Raw genomic sequence first — 7,498 nt, forward strand, 5'->3', positions numbered from 1 at the left:
CTTCCCCCACGCCTCTGCCTTCTAGAAGGGGACTCCCGGGCGGCCCGCCTGTACTCGGCATTCCTCCCGCCCCCAGCCCTCCTTTGGGGGTCATCCTTGAAGACTGGAGGTGACCAGGACTGCCCTCCCTCTCCTCCCCGCCTCCAGGAGGAAAATGGTTTCAGTGGCCACCTAATCCTATCTGAATCCCCCCCCCCCCTCCCCGCTTCGAGGAGTCTCCAGGCTGCCTGTGCCCCCCCACCCCCAAGGCAGCTCGGGAAAAGCTATGCTTTTGTCCAGCCCTAGGACTCTCCCGTCCCCTCACCCGCTGTGACTCGCACTTTCTCCAGTAAGGCCACTTCTGCAGACCGGGTTTGCTTTTCTCTTTCTCTTTCTCCACACTCCCTTCCTGCAATTCTGTTGGTCGGTGTTTCCCTTCTATAGCTCCCTGGATCATTCTAAGAATCTCCTTTCTCCCCTTGATCACCAGGCGTCCCGGTCTGAAAAAGGCACCAAGCTGACCCGACCCTGAATAAACACCTCACCATTTGTTCAACTTTCAGTTGATTCAGTTTTTTCCCAGCTTTGACATTGGTAATTAGAAATGTTTTTTCCAGGCTTCTTTTTGAACCTTAGCTGCCCATCCTCTCCACCCCCACCCCCATCCCCTTCCTCGGGAGAAGGGTCTCAAGCCCGAATCTCCCATTAGTGGACACTTTGACCTGGCCCGAGAGAGTCAAACAGAATAAGTCTTATCCTTGCCAACTGTGTGTCATCCCTTCCAGGAGTTGGATACACTTAGGTACCTTCAAGTCTTCATTGGTTCCGTATCCCATTTCCTCCAAACTCCCTTTTAGGACATAAATTAGGATACCTGGTGGTCTTCCCATGTATTCTTCAGTTTAGGAACGTCTTTCTAATCACAGCTCCCAGAAATCACCTGAGGATAATCAGGCGGTCCTTTCATCCTGGAAGTTTAGCTCTTCCCTGGCAGCTCATGTTGTCAGCTTTTTTTTTTTTAGGTTTTTGCAAGGCAAATGGGGTTAAGTGGCTTGCCCAAGGCCACACAGCTAGGTCATTATTAAGCGTCTGAGACCAGATTTGAACCCAGGTACTCCTGACTCCAGGGCCGGTGCTTTATCCACTGAGACACCTAGCCACCCCTGTTGTCTGCTTTTGTCCATCATCCCACTGCTGATTCATTTGAAGCTGGAGAAGCCTGGACAAGAGCTGCTCTGGGTGGGCAGCCAGGGCTGGATGAGTGGGAAGAAGTTGCTTTGGAATAGTCTCCAGTGCCTGCTGAAGACTGGCCCATTTGAATCTATTCTTTCAGTCATAGTTCAGGCTGGAGCCCTCCACCCAGTGTAATCACTGCTTATGGGACCATGTTTGTGGCCTTAACTTGAAATCTTTGATTTCCTTGGCATGTTACCTATTTTATGACTTTTGTTCATAGATACTCTGAAGCTAAAGTTTTCTGGCTACCTTCTTTCTTAGACTTGATGCTTCAAATATTTCTTCTTCGGTTGTAAATATTCTGCAATGTACCCACTTCCAAATTTGTAGCACCTACACACTTAATACCATAAGAAGGAAATTTACCAAAAGTTTACTAAGTTTCAAGCAGAATTAGAACTAAAGTCAAAATAACAAGAGATTTCGACCACTCAGCTCTCAGATGGTAACCGAACAAAAGAGGAAATAATCACCTGTTACTGGAGAAGGGTCTCAGACCCTTCTAGTTACCTAGTTGTCTCAACTCCTCACATATTCCCTAAATTGAACTCTGGTTCTGGTTCTTTTATCTAAAGAAAGTTACAGAAACCTGCATTGTTTCTTCTCTGTCTATTGTCTGTTCTCTCTCTCTCTCTCTCTCTCTCTCTCTCTCTCACACACACACTCTCTCTCACACACACACACACACACACACATTTCAATCTATTCTAGATCTCCCATCAAAATATATCTTAGTCTTTATTTTTTTTTGCTCTTTCTTTTTCATATAATCATATTTGTTGTTCAGTTGTGTCTGACTCATGATGCCATTTGGGGTTTTCTTTGCAAAGATAGTGAAGTTGATTTGCCATTTCCTTCTCCAGTTAATTTTATAGATGACAAAACAGAGGCAAATAGGGTGAAGTGACTTGTGCAGGGTCACACAGTGTGTGTCCAAGGCAGAATTTGAACTCAGTTTCCCTAACTTCATGCCCTGAGCTCTATCCACTGCTGTACCACCTAGCTGTTCTGTTTTTCAAGTCAAATAACTACAAACAAGTTACAATAGATAAATAAAAAAGAGATAATCTCAAAGAGAAGGCACTAGAAATAAGGGAGAATCAGAAAAGGCTTCTTTTAGAAGGTGAGATTTTAGTTGGGACCTGAAGAAAGCCAGGAAAGTCAGGAGATGGTGATGAGAAGGGACAGAATTTCATCTCTATGTGACAACCAGTGAAAATGGCCAGAGAGATGGAGTGCTTTGAGGAAGAATCATGAGGCCAGTATCAATGAATCCCAGAGTACTTGCAGGTGAGTAAGGTATGAGAAGATTGTAAAGGTAGTAGGGGACCAGGTTCTGAAGGACTTTGAATGTCAAACAGAGGATTTTCTATTTGATCCTATGGAGCCTTTGGAGTTCATTGAGTAGGTGACTGATATGGTTGGATGTGTGACAGAAAAATCACTGGCAGCTGAGCAGAAGATGGGTTGAGGAGGTAAGATGCCTGAGTCAGGCAGACCCCACTCCCCCAGAAGTTATTGCCTTAATCAAGGTATGAGGTTATGAGAATTTACTTGGGGGTGGGAAGAAGGGGGTGGGGAATCAGCAGAGTCAGAAGAGAAAAGGGAGTGTATTTGAGAGATGGTACAAAGATAGAAACAACAGAACTAGGCAACAGATTGGATATGGGAGGTGAGAGAAAGGGAAGAGTCAGGGATGACACATAAGATTGTAAGACTGGGGTAACTGGAAGGATAGAGGGTACCATGAGAAGTAAGAGGGACATTCCTGGGGGAGACTTTTGGGGGAGAGACAATGAATTCAGTGGAGTTTAAGATGAGAGCACAACAACCAGATTTGAGATTTCCAATAGGCAGTTGGAGATATGAGGTTAAAAGTCAGGAGAGAGGTTAAGAGTAGACAAAAAAAGCTGAGCCTCTTCTGTATAGAGATGGGAATTGAATGCATAGAGCTCAGGCGGTCTCCATGTGAAATACTAGAGAGGGAGAAGAGAGCCCAGGTCAGAGGCCCAGTAGTGAAGAAGTCATCAGAGAAGTAGCTAAGTGGCACAATGGATAGAGCACTAACCTCAGAGTCAAGAGGACAGGAGTTTGAATGTGACCTCAGACACTTGATGCTTACTAGCTGTGTGACCTTGGGCAAGTCACTTAACTCTGATTGTCTCCCATCCAGGGCCATCTCCAGTCAACCTGATTTCTATCTACCCACTGGACCCAGATGAATCTGGAGGAGAAAGTGAGGCTAGTGACAACATTGTAGAGAACCTAATCTCAACCCTTAAAGTGTTTCTCCACAAGAGGGAGAAGTATGAGATGGATGTATCTGGTGAGGGGCTTTTGCTAATGGAAGACACGTGGACATGTTTTTTTGGCAGTTGAGAAATAGGCAGCAAAGAGAGATTGAAGAGAGTAGGGATAAAGAGGGCAACCTGCTGGAGAAGGTGAGTTAGAATAGGATTGCTTGTGCAGGTTGCAAGGTTAGCTTTGGTAAGGAGGAGGGTCATTACTCTTTGTTCAAGCTAAGAAGTAAAGGAGGAAAGAGTATAAGTGATCCAAGACAGAGGAGGGCAAGGTCAGTGATACAGGAAAGGGCATGGAGCTTGAGAAGGGGACAGAGTAGAGTTGGGCTGATTCATTTTGGGATCGAGATAGGGAAAAAAGAAAAGAAGGAAAGTGTAACCAATGCTGGGCTGATAAACTGGAAGACAATTGCTGATACAGAGAACTAGGTCTAGAGTCAGGAAGTTCTGAGTTCAAATTTGTACTCATACTTACTAACTGTGTGACCCTGGGCAAGTCACTTAACTTCTGTCTGCCTTGATTTCCTCAACTATAAAGTGGGAATAATACCAGCATCTACCTTGAAGGGATTTTATAAGAATGAAATGAGATCATTTTTTTCTATAGTAGGTTAGTGTAACTGAAGGACTGAAATTCCCAATGAAACCAGAGAACAGGATTAAGGGTCTGGAAGTTTGCTTATTCAAGCAAAGATGCTGATCACTTAAAGATCATGAACCTGTAGGTAGAGCCAAATTTGGGGCTGGATGATGCCAAGATGAAACCTAGCATCCAAGTGGAGATGAAGTGGCCTTAAGGAACAGATCCTGGGAATTGAGGATCCAGAAGCTTTGGGTATTTGTTTGTCAATGTCCTCTAGGATGAAAGCAGGAGTTGGGGAAGAAAGACTAGAAATTTCACTCATGGAGAGTGACCTTGTGGAAGGGAGGAAGGTTAGTAGATAACAGCCTCTGTTTCTTCTACCCTCATCTCACTTTACTATCTTTGTTTTTTCCCCTCTATCTATTCCAGGATTTTTGTTTTTCTTTTAGTGTCATGGACCCCTTAGGGTAATCTGGGGAAGCCCATGGGTTTCTTTTTCAGAATTCTTTAAAACTCATAACTGTGAAGGAAATGCTAAATTTCAGGTAGAGTTTGTGAAAATAAAGATTTACATAAACTTATGCTAAGGGAAGTGAGCTGAACCAACAACAACCACCACCACCACCACCAAACCCAAACCCAAGGACCATAAGGACCACAATTGTCAACAGAAAGAATAACCACCTGAAGACAACCTAAAGTGAGCAATACAAATTTACAAAGAACAAGCCTGGCTCCAAAGAAGAAACATGAAAAGATTCTCTGCTCAGGTGGGAGGTCAAACCATCAATTATGGTGTTTTCTCTCTTTTGGGGGTCTAAAAATACCATTTATTTTATAGAATAACTCAGATAGGAAGGGGGGGAAGGATGCTAGGGGAAATTATGGGGTTAGGGAAAAAAGGCATCAATTAAAACTTTTTTAAAAATTGAAATGTAGTTTTTCCACCCACACAAGGTCATGGACCTCTTGTAATCCATCCACAAGACCTCTCGAAGATCAGTGAACCACGGGTTAAAAACCTTTGGTATAGGGGCAGAGTCAAAGTGCTGGGGTAAAGGCAATGTCAAAAACAATGTCAAAAAATGCCTCAAAATGAATTCTGAAGTAGCTGAACCAACAAAAGTATAAGGTAAAATAATTTTTCAGCCCAAGACAACTTAGGAGGTCCACAGGAAAGGACTGTTTTATTGGGGGTGAGAGTAGAACACAGTCCAGTGTAGGTGTATCCAGGAAAGTTAGCCTCAGGCCTTGGCACTGACTAAATTGGCAGCAGTGACTTTTAGAACTCAGTCCACAGACAGTAAGAGAAGTCAGACAACTGGTCAGAAGATTGCAGGGGACCCTTTGCTGGCCCAGGGAACAGGACTCTGTTGCATTGTCTATAAACAGTTCCAGGTCACAGAAGAGCACTTGTGGGAGCTGGGACCCTGGACAGAGTTCCACAGCAGAAAAGAGTATTTGTGGTTCCACAGACCAGACCACAGGCTGGGAGAGCAGTGACCACCTCTCCTTAGATCCTACCACCTTGGAAAAACTGAAAACTTTCAGAACTAGCTCTGAAAACAGCAGCATTAAAAACCTGAAGCTTGAGACATTGTCCCCTCCACCCCGAGCAAAGTCCAATTTTAAATAAAAGTTAAAAACAAGAAATAGGCAGAAAAATGAAAGGAAAAAAACCTGACTATGGAAAGTTGCTATGGTGACAGGGAGGATCAAAGCAAAAACTCAGAAGAAAACAATGTCAAAACAGCTACATGCAAAGGGTCAAAGAAAAATGTTTATTGGTCATAGGCCTCAAAAAGGCCTGGAAGAGCTCAAAAAGGCTTTTTAAAAAATCAAATAGGAGAGATAGAGGGAAAATTGGGAAAAGAAATGAGGGTGATGCAAGAAAATCATGAAAAGAGTCAAAAGCTTGTTTAAAGGAGGCACCAAAAATACTTAATAACACAATGGGTCAAATGTAAAAGAGGCACAAAAAACTGAAGAGAAGAACCAATTAAAACAGCAGAGTTGTTCAAATGGAAAAAGAAGTTCAAAAATTCACTAAAAAAAAGAATTACATCAACTGGGGAAAAGCTGAACAAGTTGTGGTATATGATTATGATGTACTATAAGAAATGATGAGCAGGATCATTTCAGAAAAACTTGGGAAGAATTACATGAACTAATGCAAAATCAAGTGAGCAGAACCAGGAGAACATTGTATGATAGGCAACTGAACGATTTAGCTATTCTCAGCAATACAATGATCCAAGACAATTCCGAAGGACTTATGATAAAAAATGCTATCCTCTTCCAGAGAAAGAATTGATGGACTCTGAATGTAGATTGAAGTCTACTTTTTTGGGATAAACTTTATTTTTCTTGGGGTTTTTTGGTCTGTTTTTTTTTTCACAACATGACTAATACGAAATTGTTTTGCATGACTGAACTTGCATGACTGACATCAAATGGCTTACCTTATCAATGAGGGGGGAAGGGAGAGAGGAGAGTGAGATTTTAGAACTCAAAATTTTAAAAATGTAAATTTTTACATGAAATTGGGAAAAGAATAAAATATTTTAAAAAGAACTCTTGGTATATCTTGTTACTTTCCTTCTCTCTCAGTTTTCCCCTCCTTTTGTCTAATGTAACTTTGTGTCTGTCTATATTTTTTATCTCCCTTGTTCTCCCCCTTTATGATTCCAACAAAGCCAGGCCCCAGATGAGTTCTTGCCATCCCTCTAGACCCAGGAGATAGCAACTGGAGCCATTGTACCTGAGCTCTCTTCCTCCAAGATGACATTTATTCTGCTATAACATCTTCCTATGTCTACATCGGCACCTACCCACATCCATGGGTACTTGGGTCTACAGTCTTTTGTGGGGCCACAGCTACTAAACTTATGAGCCCTTCCCTTTAGATCAACCAGAGAATCTAGTTAGATTCCAGTCAAGAATATTTCACAAAATATCATTTTACAATTTGGAATAAAGCATATTTTCCCACAGCTAGCCAAGAAGCCAGTGGGAAGAGTGAGTGGGCAGGGATCCCACACAACCAAAAAGGCATCTTCTGGAGAGGTCATTAAACTTGATGGGCTCCTTGGTTCCTCAGTGGTTGGTGTTCCTGCCAGACCTCTTGTTCCACTGGCTTCTTCTGGTCTCTCTTGGTACACCCAGCCCTTCAGGAGCAACCCAGTTTGAAGGGAACTGTGGATGGTGTCTAAAGCTGGCTGCCTTAAGTTATAGCTAGCTGCTCATACCTAGCCAAGAGAAAAGGTAGATCAAATGCCCTAAAAGCTAAGATTAGTCCTTTCCTTTAGACAGCCAAGTGGCTCAGCACTGGGCCTGAAGTCAGGAAAACCTGAGTTCAAATGTGGCCTCAGACATTCCCTAGCTGTGTGACTTCAGTCAA

This window comes from Macrotis lagotis, chromosome X (assembly GCF_037893015.1).
Source record: "Macrotis lagotis isolate mMagLag1 chromosome X, bilby.v1.9.chrom.fasta, whole genome shotgun sequence".
NCBI lineage: Eukaryota > Metazoa > Chordata > Mammalia > Peramelemorphia > Peramelidae > Macrotis > Macrotis lagotis.